Raw genomic sequence first — 16,254 nt, 5'->3', positions numbered from 1 at the left:
ACTTAATACAAGCTACAGTCATCTGAAGGGAGGGAACCTCAAGTGAGAAAATGCCTCCAGAAGATCCAGTTATAAAGCATCTTCTAAATTAGTGATTGATGGGGAGGGCCCAGACCATTGTGGGTTGTGCCATCCCCGGGGTGGTGGTCCTGGGTTCTATAAGAAAGCAGGTTGAGCAAGCCATGGGGAGCAAGCCAGTAAGCAGCACCCCTCCATGGCCTGTGCATCAGCTCCTGCCTCCAAGTTCCTGCCCTGTTTGAGTTTCTGTCCTGACTTCCTTCAATGAAGGACTACAATGTGAAAGTGTAAATCAAATAAACCCTTTTCACTCCAAGTTACTTTGATCATGGTGTTTCATTGCTACAATAGAAAACCTAAATAACACAGAGTCACAATAAATCCATTGTCCTGAGCTGCTTTGTCAGGAACAACAGGAAGAGGAACTAAGACAGAGCTCTTCTCTTACCTTGCTGCATCTCTGCCCTCTGTCATTAAACAGCCCCAATGTAGAAGCTGATCCAAAGACAACCAGAAGACAGATAGGATAAGCCCAATGTCTAGTTTGGATTCAAAATGGATCCTAACTCAGTCTAGAGAGTCATTTTCTCTCTACAAACACATAACACTTAAGAGTCCGATGTATTTGCCCATTATATTCTGAAGATATTTCTTCTGGCTAGACCTTGAAGCCACACTGCTCTTCCACAATTTCACTTCTGGGATGACATTAAAATGGCTTATATTTTCTTAAGTTATAGAAAACAATATATTTTGGATTCACAGGCCTGTCTGCTGCCATGCAGCTCAGGCAGGTGAAAGACATACGCTGGCCAACCTGGGTCCTCACAGTCCAAACTGAAGGCAATCAGAGGCCTGTCTGGTGCCAGAAGGTGCCGTTATGATGAGCAAATATATGGTGGATAAATGGGAGAGAAAGAGAAGTAGAATAGCTCATGTGCTGTGGAAAGAGGCAGAACTGAAGAACTGAAGGCAGTGAGGAACAGCCTGATGTGGGTGGCCTGCTTGCCACCTGGGGCCAGGGTGACATCCAGGCCTGGGCTGCTGCTGAGGAACATGTCTGAGTCCATGGTTCTACCACAGCCAGGGTCTGTGTTGATATCCATGACCCATATTGCCATCAAAGACCAAAAGGATGCCCAGAGTCTGAGCCACCACCAGTGGTCATTTTGGTGTCCAAAGGCCATGACATCACCAGGGCCAAGCTGATCTACATGGCTTGACTGACACTTGGGGACATGATGATATCCAGGCCTGGGCTGCTGCATAGGACCATGTCTGGGTCCATGGTCTTGCTGTGTCTGGGGTCTATGTTGATGTCCCTGGCCCATGTTACCATAGGGGTTCATAGAAGCCATGCATGTTGAAATCAGGAAGACGACGCTGAGCCAGCCCTGCCCTTCACTGGCCCTGGGATAGCTGGCCCTGCCCCTTACTGGACATTGCAGCAGGAGAGCTGACCCCAGCCCTCATGGGATAGCTAGCTCCCACACTTAGGAGAGATGGTCCCACCTCTCACCATGGGAAAGCTAGCCTAGCCCAGATGGCATGGGCCTACAAGAGCTGAACCTACACCTCACTTGAGGGGGTCAGTACCAGTGGTCTAGACTGATTAGCTCAGCTACCACCCAGACCCACAATCTGGCCTTGGATTAGCTCACCCTGACATCTACCCTATCTAGTACCTGCTGGAGAGTGAAGGTTCTGGTCCCATAGAACAATATCCGCAGGATCTCTATGACTCAGGGCAATAACAAGATATCTGAGAGGAATTTCAGCAAGGGTCCAGTGATGATGGTGTGCCAGAGGCTTTAAACTGGACTGGACTAATGACTCATTGCAATGAACATTTGTAGGTGGGGCTGATTGGACAAAAGGGTATAATGCATGACACCACAGCTTTCAATGCCACTACGGCAAATTAAGAGGTATTGGAGAGTGAGGTAGATTCTTTGGTTTACTTTGTTTTGTTTTTAATTAATTTTGGGGGCTTCCTTTTTGGGGAAGGATGCTGCAGTGGTGAGGTGAACATGGAGGGATAAGGAGGTGAGCAGGATTGAGGTGCATGATGTGAAATTTCCAAAGAATAAATAATGTTAATATATATGTATATATATTCTGATTGTGCTTTTAAATGAGTAAGCATCAAAGGAAGAACATCTTTGCTGTGCAGAATTATCATAGTAATAGCTGGCTGATGGGTGTCATTTCCTCTGGTGAGCTTGCATGGATTTCCCTGGTCTGACCCCTCCTTAGTTCTCACCTTTACCATCTTATCTCTCCCTCCATCACTCAATTCTTTCAGTCTAAGAAAGTGTCATATCTGACGTCTTATTTCTGAGGCATTCACACATTCTCTCTTCCATTTTCCTATCCAAACAGTTACTCACTAAGTGCTAATTCCACCAGAAGTCTCCTTCAAAGATTCTCAAGGAAATACCATCTCACAGTCCTCTGACAGTGTTGATCATCACTGGTGTGTTCGGAAAATACATGGAGATGTTTTTTATTGTATTTTATTTTCATCCCTGTAGAATTATCAGAATAGAGAGACAGCAACACTTTGCCTTCCGCACTGACTCCCCCACCTCCATGGAAAGTAAACCCTTGGAGCCTCTAAAGCACTTCCCTCTGCTGCTGTCATCATAACGGAAAGCAGAACCTGTGTTTTCTCTGTCTTCTGAGGTCATAAGCCATTATGCTGTCATGAAAGAGGACTATGGTTTCAAGGTCGACCCATGGGAAATCCCTCCAGATCGAGGATGGACAGAGGCTCCATGAGCCTCTCTGTGACCACTTCAATAGAGAGGAGCTGGGCTTCAGCCTCTGACTCCCAGCCACCTACATTCTTTCTTAGGTGTCATGGAAACAGCAACTCTAGTAGTTTCAGAGAATATGTAGGCTTGGAAAATGGGGTAGTTGACAGAAAGCACGGCATATCATAAAGGTCAGGGGAGACTGTGTTCTTATATTTTGTTGCTCTGTGACAAATTGCCACAATTTAATGGCTTAAAATGACACAAATGTGTTATCCTATGGTTACAATGGGTCAGGAGTCTGGACTAAGCTTACATATATTCTCAGCCCAAAGTCTTGCAAGCTAGAAATTTGAGGTCCTTTGAAAAGTCCCACACTAGGAGAGTGACTCCTAATGGTGTCTAAGACAGAATTACCTGTCACCCAGATGTGCCAAGGGCTAAGAATGGACCTTAACCCAATGTACAGAAAATGTATGTCTGACTCATTGTGTCCTTATGTGGAGACTTCAAATTGAAACTAGCTACATTTTAAATCTTGCTTTCCTAGTACACTGTGAGGTCTTGGAAGCTGAGATATTTCTTTGTTGTACACTTTTTATCTACAATGCTTTGCACACTGCCTGGAGCATCTAGAGACGGATTCAATAAATATTTGCCAAATGAGTGAATGACTTTCGGGTGTTAACACATGCTTGCTGAACTAAATGGAACTAGTTCTAATGTACATTATGTGATATATGAAGGGTGGGCATCACTGTAGCTATTGAGTAAAGACGAACTTGGAGACAAATCAATAGTAACAGCAAAGCTAGAACTTTTCATTCTACCCAGAGGAAATACTCCTTTTTCTTTGAAATATGGCCCTGAAATTGTAAACTCTGACACATTCTAAACCATGTGACTCACCCCTTTCATCTTCTAGGATCAAGATGGTTGGGGAATGAAAGACAAATAGGAACTCTGTATTAGACGGTATTTTCTGGTGAAATTCCAGATGTTGACATTTCACACATTGTAGTACTCAAATTTTCTGAAGGGTAGGTCTTGCTATGTAGCCCAGGTTAGCATCAGATGTTGATTTGTTACTTTTCTTGTTGCTGTGACCAGATGCCTGGTTGGAACAACTTAAGGACAGAGGGGTTTTGGTTCACAGTTCGAGAGAGCACAATCAATCATGGTGGAAGGCATGGCCAAGTTCATGGCTGTAGAAAGTGGGGCTGAGACTTCTCTAGGGCTTATTACACCTCTGTAGATGTAACCAACCATCTTTTTAAAGTAAGAAACACAGAACCAATGCAAAGAAGAAAGCCAAGAGGTCAGAGCTAAGAGCTAAAACCTTACCCTTCCTCCTGCGGTGGTCCTACCTCTCTGAAAGAGAGCTACTTTCTGTGTTAAAGTCCTTATATAGAATTTAGTTCTGCTTTCTCATTGGTTGTAAACCCAACCACATGACCGCCTCATCACAGCCTGTCTGTATAGACCTCCAGGTTTTCCATGATTGGTATTGAGATTAAAGGCATGTGTCTCCAATGTTGGCTGTATCCCTGAACACACAGAGACTTACCTAGCTCTGCCTACCAAGTGCTGGGATTACAAGCGTATGCCACTACTGCCCTGCTTTCCTATGGCTTGCTAATAGCTCTGACCTCTGGGCAACTTTATTTATTAACACACCTCTGAAGGCCAGAAGCAGATAGTATGGACTTCACTGGGGCCATCTATAACCATTTATCCTAGCCTTAGAACTCTACATGTGTCCATTAGACACCATGCCTCAAAGGTTCCAAAACCCCCTAAAAGGGCCACCAGCTGGGGACCAATTCAAACACATGAGCCTGTGGGGACATTTTATGTTTAAACCATTACAGTATCCAGACTGGCCTTGAACTTGCTATGTAGCACAGGATGGACATGAGTTCTTGATCTTCTTGCTTTGGGCTCCCAAATGCCAGGACTACAGCAACTCCAAAGTTTTAAGATTTATTTTTATTTGTGTGTGTGTGTGTGTGTGTGTGTGTGTGTGTGTGTGCGCACAAGGGCATGCATTTGCTCACAGAGGCCAGATGAGTGCATGAGATGCCTTGGAGCTGGTGATATAGCTAGTTGTGAGCCACCTGACCTGGTGCTGAGAACCAAAACTCTAGTCCTCTGCAAGAGCAGCAAGTGCTCTTCACCACTGAGCCATCTCTCCTGCTCCCCAAACTCAATTTTTTTTTTTTAAACATTAGGTTGTCTATAAACGTCTTTAGTTTTCAGGGGTTAAGAATTTCCATGCCTGACTTAGTTCCACAACCCCACTAACCAAGAAACCGAAGTGACATATTTCCAATCAATACTTTTATTAACATGTTTTAAATTTGCAGGCATCTTTGCCCTAAAACTGGCACTCTATATTTAGCCAACATCGTGAGAGACATCTGCCCAATGAGGCAACAGCATTCCTCATAACTGATACGTCATCTGTTTATTTTGGTAGCTGAGCACCTTCTGGAACAACAAACAGACACCTTTGGAAACAAAGATGGAATTTTGGGTATCTTAACTGATAGGGGTTGTCTAAAATTAAAGGCATTGCTAATTAACTGGAACACAGAATTAGAACCTACAGTTTGGGAAATATGTGAGAAAAAGAATGTTTGTCAGGAACTTCAGCACAGGGGAGCTAGGCTGGCTGCTTCAAGGACATGTAATTGATTATAAGAATTATATAATGTTGTTAAATCTCATTAAACAAAAACCTACTAGGTTGTGCCTGAATTAGATCATTTGTTTGCTCAAAAGTTGGCATCTAATTCTCTTTCACTGCTAAAATTATGAATAGAACTAGTGGTTTAAAAAAAACTACCTGTGGGAGGGGATACTGAAATTGACCATGGTTTCATTTATTTTTAATCAACCAATCACTACTTCTTAAGGAAAGTACACCTGAGTTCAAAGGAAGCACTTGTCTTTAGTATCCTTGGATAGACACAGAATGAGTTGCTTGACACGTTGCAAACTACTTGCAGAAGTTGTACTACAAGTACTGGATCCAGAAACTAGTGTTCTTCCAGGAAAGCCATTTAGACGAGGGGAAGGAGTAAGATGTAAGTGTCTTCAGACATGATTTTCGTCTGAGGTCCACTGTTAGCACAGAGAGAACTGCAGTGAGGTCTTCCTTGCTGGTGAGAAGCAGAGTACTCCTGCCTCCTTTCCTGAGACCATAAACACTATGAATATTATTAAAGAGTGGGAGTCACAGGAAAGCATGGTGCTTAGAAAACAAACTATGTCCATCAGGATGGGACTCGGCCACTAGCTAGCGTGTGGCCATGGACAGGCTATATAACCACTCTTCCTCAGCAGCAATGGTGATGATGTCGGATGTGATGTGTGTGTGGACTGGCTGATCTCTGTATATCAGAAGCCCATGATAATTATGACTTACAATAAAGAAGATGAACTCAAGCCAAACTGTGCAGACTAAGATGGTTGCTCCACTCCAAGAGATGTTTGGGGATCAAAGATCCTTCTGGGTGCACTGCCATGCCTGGGCTATTGTTCACTGGCAAAAATGGTTTGATAATACATGCCACCTCCAAACAACAGGATGGGAAAAAGGAGGGTAAAGAGCATAGGGACATGGCATTTCTGCTCACACTCACTGGCATGAAACTTAGACACATGGCAGCCTATAACTTTAAGAGAGATGAGATCATATAGACTTTATTCTGGGGGGCCTACAAGCCCAGCTAAAACTCAGGGTGTCCACTACCATGAGGAAGGGGACATCTCCTGTGGGGGCACAGCTGCTGGAGTCACAGCATCCAAGTTTCTTAGCATGTGACTTGTCAGTAAGAGGTCACTATTGTTCTATGACAGGTCCATCAAATACGGAAAACATTTTAAGAGAGAGAACCTGGGACATTCTCCCTGCCTGAGTCTCATCTAGTCTGCCGGCTGCCTTCCCTTTCTCAGTGGCTCTCTAAGCACATAGAGGTCAGGAAGACCACATATGGCCCACATGAAGCTATTTCCTGAGTTCTTAGTTGCAATATGCCTTCCAACAGAGGAGCAACGTCCACCTCAGGAAACCATGACAGACAGTTGTGAATACTAAAACATGACTGCTCCCCTTCCGTTCTCCCTCTCTCACACATATATGTTTTATTACAATGAAATGTTGTAATTTCATTATAATATTTAAAAATAAAACTACATTTTGGAACATAGTCATTGTCATATGTATTTACAGTGATTTTGGCTTTTCAGCATATGATTTGATTTGCAAGAAGAGTCATCCTGGGTTAAGAAAATCAAAGGAAAATTGCCAATCTGAGATGACAAACATGTCAGTCAACTTCTTTACATGTTCTGGGTTTTAACACTGAAACTCCCATACCCCAGGATACCTCCAAGTTCAGGAAAATCTGAGATGACTGGCCATCTGAACATCAGAGGAGCTTTACAGATACAGCCATCTCTCCCATAGCTAGGAAAGGGGTTCAGATAATTTCCTCAGTACTGCATTTAGCCAACCTGGCTTTGTCTCACAGCCACTGTTATCACCAGAAGAAAAGACATGGTAATTGGCCAGCCTGACTTACCCAATCACTTCTCCATGCAGACTGTGATGTTAGCTCCACTTGAGTTTTAAGAATGCCAGTTCCCGGATAATCACAAGGATATAAGTATCAGCAGAATGGAGCAGGATGTTCCGTGTACAAAAGTGTTGTCATCCATGACAACAGGAGTCCCTCCTCTCTCTCCTTCCCCTCTCTTTCTTCCCTTCCCTGCCTTCTTTTTCCTTTCTCTCTTATATGATAAATATTGTACCATATTTGAAGATCAGCTGCTTATGGTGCTCAATGTTGGGCAGCTCTTAAACTCAAGAAAGAGAGAATTAAATAAACTCTAATAATGTATGATGTGCTTGAGGGGTACAGATAGATAGACAAGTAGACAGACAACTAAATAAATAGATGAATTAATGTTATAATAGGGAAATATACAAAATATTCTGTGAAACCAGTACACTGAAAACAGTACAGACGAACTTCTAAAACAGATGAGGACTCAGGGATGTTCACAAAGGAGACCTTTGATGAGTCTGAATGATGCAGAGTTTGTGACGTTTTCTGGCATGAAGTGGTTCCCAGGCAATCTCAGCTGTGGTATTCACTATTATGTGCGTGCTCACCTTCACACTTCCCTAATGGAATTTAAAAAATTCTATGAATAATAATTAGTAAATCTAGGTAGACACAGTCACTGTCTTCTGTTGTCATTAGTTTTTATCATCTATAAAGAAGTGTATAGAGTTATTTCTTCTTTTTAAATGTATGAGTATGTACATGTTTATGTATATGACTTGTGTGTGTATATATTTGCATGTGCGTGAGTGTGGGAGCATGTGGACGTAAGAAGAACAACCTCAAGTGTCTATACTCACCTTCCCTTGCTTGAGACAGAAACTGTTATTGTTCTCTGCTGCATATTCCAGGCTAGGTGTACCCTGAACTTCCAGTGACTACTCTCTCTGCCTCCCATCTCTGTTAAAAAAGCTGGAATAAAGACTAACATTACTATGCCAGACCTTGCATGAGTTCTAGGAGTCTGAACTCAGCTCCTCATGATTGCTACACAGTAAGTACTTTACTCCTGGAATCATCTCCACATCCCAGACACATCTGTTTCTTGGGCTCTTGGAAACAAGTAATTTCTCTCTGCAAAGATTTCAGGTGTTTGAGTTTTACAGTTGATGAAAGATGTTTGATGGTGAGATTCTAGTTATTCAGGCATCGTTGTCTTAGGAGACCGTGGTGTACATGTGATAAGAAGCAGGTTTATCACATGTACACCACGGTCTCCTAATCGGGCGGTGGTGGCGCACGCCTTTAATCCCAGCACTCGGGAGGCAGAGCCAGGCGGATCTCTGTGAGTTCGAGGCCAGCCTGGACTACCAAGTGAGTTCCAGGAAAGGTGCAAAGCTACACAGAGAAACCCTGTCTCGAAAAACCAAAAAAAAAAAAAAAAAAAAAAAAAAGAAGCAGGTTTACCTGGTATCTAGATCAGATACTGAACCTGAACATTTTGAATCTCCAAGGGAAAGAGGCAACCATATGTCTCTGAACTAAAGCAGAATCATTTTATCCCATTATCTGAAGTCATGTTGGACCTGGAGCAATGGCTGACCTGAGGCCAGTGACAGAGCTAACAGAGGATCTTCTGTGACCAGATGGGCTTTCTGAGTTCTACTATTGATAGATTTCTTGGACAGTCTCTTCCTCATGAGTGAAACTTTGTTTTCTCATATCTAAATTGTATTTGGCCAGCAAATGAGAGAGTTAGGTGGACAAAAACATATACAGCTTCAAACAGTTCCAGGGCTTTGTTTTTATTTCTTCAGTTAGTAAACAGGAGGGTAGCAAACCCTGTGCTATCTGCCTTGTGATCTCATATTCAAAAGCCCCATTATGAAAACAGCAGGACCCATTAAGCCACAACTTTCCAACCCCAGAAATTACTACCTTGACTTAATGATTACAATTTGTTATTGGTATGCAGCCCCAGCAGATGAGTAAGTCTCAGCATACAGAGAAAAGTGGATTTGAAAACAGGATGGAGTAGGAGTTCACAAATGCCCACACAGCATTCCTGGAAACAAGGGCTTTGAATCCCCAGGGACATTATCAACCTCATTTTAAACACAAGGAAACAGCTCAGTGAAGTAAAGTGACTAGCTGTGTCACATGTCTGGGGGCGGGGGATATAAATTCAAGAGTTATAAGCTCAAAGTGTATTTTTCTTTCCATTGCTCTCTGTCAGACTGATTGGAGAAGCAAAACCAATGCAATGCACCAAAGAGTCTGAAACGGAGAGGCAGGGTGGCAAGAAATGGGTGCTGCTGCAGTTCTCATGGCAGCTGGTGGCAATGTCCAGAGGGATCCCTGCTGTGCAAAATCATTTAGCATTGTCTGACCCAAACACATTCATACACTGTGCACTCTGCCATTCCACTGCCCACAGCAGTGTGTTCAAACCTCTACCCAGAAAAGCATACTAGAATGCTTGAGGCGTGATCCACGCTGCCTTAAAATTAGAAACTACTCAACTTTCCCTATGCAATAGAGAGATAAACTAAAACAATATAGTCACACTGCGGGATATTAGACATGTAACAACATGGTTGAGTCATTAAATATATGCTGAGCAAAGCCAGACATGAAGGACCAAGACATCTGCCTAGCATTCAAGATGTACTCAATTCAAAGATGGTGTGTGCCTGTAATCCCAGCATGCACAGGGGATATGCATGGAAGAAGGAGGAACAGAAGGCAGAAGTTTGAGACTACCCTCTGTTACATTACAAACACAAGGCCATCCTGGGTAATATGAAACTCTCATTAAAAAAGTATACTGAAAGTTTTTATTTATATAAAGTTTAAAAATATGATGTTATAAGAGTGGTTGACCTAGCAAAGTGGGTCTAAAAGGACACATGAGTTGGACCTTCTGGAGTATGGATGATACTCTCCCTCTGGGACTGATTATATTTATGGCTGAGTATCTTTTTGGGGAAATTCATTGAGCAATCTTCTTAGGACCTAGGCACATTCTGAAGGTACATTACACATGAATAAGTCAAAAGTGAAATCTAAAATAAAATTCACACAAATTAAAAAACATGCTAGCTAAAGCCCACTAGAAAATCTGTGAACAACAATGGGGACTGATACCATAGATCTTTCTTTTAGGGTCTGGTATTTTGTACTTAAATAATTTGGCATCACAAGGGGCATGCAGTTGTCACCCTGTCTTGGAGGAACATTACTGGAAGGTTGATTATGTTGCCTCTGACTGTACAATAGGTAAGAATAGAGCGCCCCACATCTGATGACCCAGTTCTCACCATCATGTGATGGCATCTCTTTCACACTCGACTTTGGATAACCAGGTTTATTTTAATTCACAGGTTTATTCCTGGGAAACTCTCAAAGAGCTAAGATGAATTCCCCAAATTTCTCAGGGATAAAAACCTGTTTGTGTCAAGATTCAATATTACCTGAGATGGAGAAAGTTTGTTTATCAAAAATCAAGGCACCCACAGAAAAAAATCATGAAGGTTATAACTTTCTGCTTGCTCAAGCTTCCTTTTGAGTAAATCATGCCATATATCACTGCATAGTAACTACAGAGGAGGCAGATTGGTTCAGTCACATTGGGAAGTAGAGGACTGTTAACATCAGCATAGAATTTGTGATGATGTGTTGAAGGATGGTTGGCACCCAAAGGAGAGAAACGTGTGTGCTCATGTTTTATGACAAGTTTTGTCACTTGGAAAAATTGGAAGGTGGAGGCATTTACAAAGATTGGAAGCCAACTTCCTCACATTGTCAGTTCTGTGATTTTGGAGGCTTTAAGTTTGAAACAATAAAAGCAGATACTATATCTGACACTAAAGGAGAAGTAAGTCAATGCTAATGACCGGCCTGGGTATGGTGGTTGGTGCATGGCTGCAATCCCAGTGCTTGGAGACTAAAGCCAGAGGACCTAAGGCAGGGGAAGGGGACCCATGGCATCAGGACAAAGGTTCCATGGCTTCTGCCTGCCCAGAGTGGTCCCAAGGAGGGGCTGCCATTGTTAGTCTCTTGCTTGGAATTTAAAAAACATAAAGACTTTGCAGAGGGGAGGGGGAAGTATAGGGTAAGCATTGTGGGTGCCCACCTCTGTGGTTTTTCTAAGAATCAGAGTATCTTCAGCTATGATTGGTAAATGGTTGTCAGCAAGCAGCAAGCTCTCAAGAAGGTGATCTTGTAGCTAGAGTTTTCCTGCCTGGCCCACAGTCAGGACAAATTTCTCTCACCTGCCAGTCCCACAGCCACTCAGACCCAACCAAGTAAACACAGAGACTTATATTGCTTACAAACTGTATGGCCGTGGCAGGTTTCTTGCTAACTGTTCTTATATCTTAAATTAATCCATTTCTATAAATCTATACCTTGCCACATGGCTCGTGGCTTACTGGCATCTTCACATGCTGCTTGTCATGGCGGCGGCTGACAGTGGCTCCCCCACTCAGCCTTCCATTTCCCAGAATTCTCCTCTCTCCTTGTCCCACCTATACTTCCCACCTGGCCACTGGCCAATCAGTGTTTTATTTTACATAATGATATCCACAGCAGGATCTTTCAAGGCCAAGGACCTATCCTGACTGATGTGGGCTCAAACAACCCCTGGCATCACTGAATGGCTGCAGGTGGCTGGAATGGTTCAACTAAGGATGTAGATCAAAAGCTTTAATATTTCTCACTGTGGCACCTGCTGTAACAGCTACATCCAAGGACTACTTCCTTTGCATGCCTGGTGCCTGGACCAATATGGCTAGACTCTGGACTCACTGGCATTGCTTTCCCTCCTGATAACCATTAGATTTTCTCACAATATGGCAGTAGTCTTCTGGTACTCAACCAGGAGAGCCTGGTTTAGGCCAGTGGAAAGAGCATAAATTTCAGGAGTTCTGGTGAGGTGATCTGGGGACCAGATGAAAACGTACAATGTAGGCACAATAATTTGTTCACCTTCATTGTGTGTTCAGAGTCACGCTGTGACTCAGACTCCACAAGGTCACAAATAACAACATGACCTTCACAATATGAAAATAACACACTTCATGTGAGTATACCAAGACACAGTTCATCCAACTCCAGGAGCAGTACCAACAGCACAGGTCTCCTCAGCAGGAGGGCAAGAACCCTTACACACGGCACAATGGTCATAGCTAACTGTTCAAGTAAAGAACACAAATGAGAGAGCCCTAGGGGATTCCTAGACATAAACTCAGGTTGTTCTAAAGGGTTCTGGAGGTTCTCTGTAAGCACCAGTGACATGTGACTGTTCAGGCTGACACACGGCTCACTTGTACAACCTAGTTTGAAAAGAGGAGAGTCACATTTTATAACATTTGTAACCCAAGCTTTGCACTTAATGACCTCACACTCGGGGGTTAGCATCTAATTGGAAAAAAAATGAAATTAACATATACTAAATGATAGTGTATGTTATTATAAGAGATACCATCAGGGAGTCCCAAATAAATGGCTCACATACAAGGTTTTATAGGCACAATCTCCAATAAGGAAGTATTGTGACAGCTACAAGAAATGGATGAGGAAAATAAATCTGTTTTGGAAGTTGGTGCAACTTACTTAGGTAGAAAATGAGAGGATTTAATCTCAAAAGTAGAGACATCTTAATAACATTTGGCCTAAGACACAATTATTTTTCTCCTAAACAAAAAAGTTAGGCTTCAGCCATTCATAACGTACAATGCATAAAAATCTGGGGTTTCAAGATTCATGGGAAGAATAACTGCCATTAGAAGAAGGGACTGAAAAGTCAAAATTAGAAGAGGCATTTTAAAATAGCTATTTACTTATGTGTCTTTTTAGACTCAAAATTAGAACCTGGTTAGGTTGTCTGGAACTGTCTTCACTGCAAACACTCAGTTCACGGCCCAAGAGCAGTCTCAGACAGGCGTCAATAAGTGAGTATGGCTACTGAGTATTCACAAACCAGAAGGCAGAGCGGCCTGGCCTGTAAATCATGGCTTCCTTGCTCCTACTCCAAATGTTTTTCTTCATTCAAATGAGGTTAGAAGGGCCTTGCTCCTAGCACAGAGGGCTACAGAAATGGGCAGGGGAAACGTTCCATGTAGGGCAGTGTTTCTCAACCTTCCTAATGCTGCAACCCTTTAATACAGCTACTCAAGTTGTGGTGACCCCCAACCATAAAATTATTTCATTGCTATTTCAAAATTGTAATTATGCTACTGTTATGAACTTTAATGTAAATATCTGATTTGTGACCCCCACAAAGGGGTTGTGACCCACAGATTGAGAACTCCTGATGTAGAGGAAACCTGTTTCAGACTCAGAGGTAAGAGAGGGTATATTTATTGGAGAAAATATCAGTGTGACTACAATAGATTCAGTGAAATAATAAATTAGAGGTCTTACTGGGTTCCCACCAATACTTCAAAAAATGTACACATGGATCAAAGTCATTGACCCTCAATGGATGTCCATTTCTTCCCAGGAAATGCATCAAGCTGTTACCTATTCAGTATTTTTTAAAGAACAGCTGATGCCCTGCAGACAACAAAAAAGCACTATGAAATTCCCTCATGCAGACATTGATTCCACTCATGAGATAATGGCATTATGGCTGCTCCAAATGAATCAGCTAAATGCTTCACCAGGGGAAAGAGGTAATGCTGCTTCTTGCCAAGTGCACTAGTACATTCCCTCCAGTATGTAACTCTTCACCTCTTTTCTGTGCCACGTAAATAAGGGTCTCCTGCATCAGACCACTTAGAGGCTGCACAGTTTCTTCTCTGCATCATTTCTGACAAACTCCTCCTGAGATCCATGTCATTCCAGTTGATATTTGGCTCTAAAGAACCAAGACACAAACAACCCAATGGAACACAGTAACTACTAAGTGAATTTTGACTGATATTTTGTTGCATGGAACAGGGTCCAATATTTGTACTTGGCACACAATAGGTATTTGCAAACATTTTTTTTCTCTTTCCTTTCTTCCAGGTCATTCCACTGTTCCATCCTTTGCCTAAATCTCATGGCACCTCTCATGGGTCACATTTTCCACTACACCAGGCACCTCAGGGGCATCTATGTAAACAAACATCAGATTGGAGCAAGACTTTTTTGTTTGATATCTAATAGACAGGATTGAAAGAAGCTAAGTGCCTGATGGTGAGCCTGTGGGGTGATCTTCAGTCTATGGCCTGGTTCATGCTCTACATACCCTGATAGAAAGGACTGGCTTCACAGGGTGCTCTGAGCATGACAAACCCAGAAGCTTACACAGTTGGAGCCACCAGCTTTCATCTGTGTCAGATGACTGCAGTCTATGAGTGCTTCCTTTGGAACAGTAGAAAGCTGCAAGAAGACTCTGTGAGTGGGTATGTAACACACAACACACACTTCCCAGTCCAAGATCAAAGGGTGACATAAAACAATTGATAAAACAGTGACATCTAAATTCTCGGCTTGTGATTTCAGCTACCCAGTGAGTGATCCCAGGTTATTTTACTAATTTTGTGTCTACGTTTTACAGGATTAGAGCTAATTTCCTTCTAGACCTAAATTCAAAGCTTCCTGTGGCAACTTTGGAATAATGAGGAAAAAAATACTAGCCCTTAAGTTATAGACTGTGGATTCTTATTCTAACTTTACCACTAATCAGCTGTATGGCCTCCCATAAATAATTTAATGTCTCTGGGAATCATTCCCTTTAGCTACAAGATGAGAAGGGTGGACCTGATTAGCTCTAAGTTTTGTGAGTCAGTAACTCATAAAAGTTGAGATCGCTCGAGGCATCTCCTGTGAACAGCATCCGTGAGCTCATGAGGGTCAGGCATCTGAATGCCTGCCCAAGAAACAGGAAGCCTTTGATCTGCCATATGATATGGAACTTGTTGCCTACTTGTTTTGCAGAAAGACCACCGCTCCAGATATCTGACATCTGCCTGTGCTTACCTGGAAATTATTTCTACATTTTTGTCTTATTATAAAAAAAAGATGAGTTCAAAGAAAGAGAAAAGCAAACAGAAGAGCATCTGGGTCCTCCCCATCCTGGGATACACAGGCCCACCCCATCCTTGGATACACAGGTCCACCCCATCCTTGGATACACAGGCCCACCCCATCCTCTGATACACAGGTCCATCCCATCCTTGGATACACAGGCCCACCCCATTCTCAGATACACAGGTCCATCCCATCCTTGGGTACACAGGCCCACCCTATTCTCAGATACACAGGTCCATCCCATCCTCAGATACACAGGTCCATCTCATCCTTGGAAACACATGTCCATCCAATCCTTGATTACATAGGTCCACCTCATCCTCGGATATACAGGTTCATCCCATCCTAGAATACACAGGTCCATCCCATCCTCAGATATACAAGGCTCATCTCATCCTGGAATACACAGGTCTACCCCATCCTCAGATATATAGGCCCATCCCATCCTGAGATACACAGCCCCACCCCATCCTCGGATACACAGGCCCACCCCATCCTTGGATACACAGATCCATCCCATCCCATCCTGGGATACACAGGTCCACTCCATCCTCAGATACACAGGCCCATCCCATCCTGAGATAAACAGATCCATCCCATCCTGAGATACAAAGGCCCATCCCATCCTCAGACACACAGGCTCATTCCATCCGTGGATACATAGGTAGCTTGTTTTACAACTTTCAGTCTTGTTTGAAATATCCCAAAGCGAAATACATCATTTGCCCAAATTATCCCCATTTACACATGCTATATAAACCTAAGTGTTCTAGCATTCAATGACTTCTTGCAGCCAACTCCCTCTCTCTTGCTATTCCAGCAGTGTCTGCTGTTGGTCACCTCTGGCCACACCACCTTCACTGGCTCCATGTTTCTTAAACTAT

Source organism: Peromyscus eremicus, chromosome 8a (assembly GCF_949786415.1).
Source record: "Peromyscus eremicus chromosome 8a, PerEre_H2_v1, whole genome shotgun sequence".
Lineage (NCBI taxonomy): Eukaryota > Metazoa > Chordata > Mammalia > Rodentia > Cricetidae > Peromyscus > Peromyscus eremicus.
Note: the sequence above shows the minus strand (reverse complement) of the source record.